Below are 1,324 nucleotides of genomic sequence, written 5' to 3'. Positions count from 1 at the left end.
GGTGGCTTTACAGCAATGCAGGGATCTCACATGGCAGAAAATGGTGGAGCAGAGAGAGAGATTCTCACATGCTCTCCTCTTAAAGCACTTGGAACCACTCCCCAGACCACCATTATTAATCCATTTGCTACGGCATGGTCCTACAATCTAATCACCTCTTCAAGGCCCCACCTTTAAATTACCATAATAAAATTTCTCAACCTCTACACTGTCATAGTGGGGACTAAGTTTGGGAGTAACCCACAGCCATGCAAAAGTTTTTATTTCAATTAAGTCCAACTTGTCAATTTTTTCTTCCATGGATTGTGCTTTTGTTTTTGCATCTAAAAACTTTTTTTAGACCCAAAGTCACCTAGTGTTGTAGATTGGATGACCCCAACCTCATGGAAGCTTAAATCCCTACTGTAACTGCTGAGAGTGGGAAATCCTATTACAGTGATTGAAAGGTGATCCTTGAAGAAGTGATTAGATTGTAGGACTGTGCAATAGTGAATGGATTAATAATACTGTTCAGGGGCGTGGTTCTGAGGGCTTTAAAAGGAGAGTGAATGAGGAGGTTGGTCTCTCTGTTCCACCATCTTCTGCCATGTGAGACCCCTGTGTCACTGTCACCACCACCAAAGCCTTTACAAGCCATCTTCCCTGGACTTTGGACTACCTAGCCTCTGAAACTGTAAGCAATAAATTTCATTTTCTTCATGAATTACTCAGTTCCAGGCATTTTTAAAAAAGAAACAGAAACAGACTAATACACCTAGATTTTCTCCTATGTTGTTTTGTAAAAGTTTTATAGTTTTGCCTTTCAAATTTAGGTCTATTGTCCATTCTAAGTTAATTTTTGTTAAGGATGTAAGATCTATTTCTAGATTTATTTTTTACATGTGGAAGTCCAATTGTCACAGCACCACTGTTGAGAAGATAATCCTTTCTCCATGGAATGCCTTTGCCCCTTTGCCAGATATTCGTTGAATGTATTTGTGTGGATTAATTTCTGGGATTTTCATTCTGTTCCCTTGATCTATTTATCTATTCTTTTGCCAATACTACGCTCTCTTCATCACTATAGCATTATAGTAAGTTTTGAAGTTGAGTACTGCTAGGGACTGAATTGTGACCTTCCAAAGTTTTTATGTTGAAGCTTAACCCCCAGTGAGATGGCATTTGGAAATGGGGCCTTGGGAGATAATCAGGTCATGTGGGTAGTGCCCTCACATTGGGATCAGTGCCCTTAGGAGAATAGACAGAAGAGAGCTTTCTTCCTCTCTCTCTCTCTCCTCTGCCATGTGAGGATACAATGGGATGATGGCCATCTGCAAACCAGAAA

The sequence above is a fragment of the Galeopterus variegatus genome, unplaced genomic scaffold, assembly GCF_000696425.1.
Source record: "Galeopterus variegatus unplaced genomic scaffold, G_variegatus-3.0.2 Scaffold1023, whole genome shotgun sequence".
NCBI classification, from domain to species: Eukaryota; Metazoa; Chordata; class Mammalia; order Dermoptera; family Cynocephalidae; genus Galeopterus; species Galeopterus variegatus.
The sequence above is the reverse complement of the archived record's forward strand: the minus strand, read 5'-3'. Positions refer to the sequence as shown.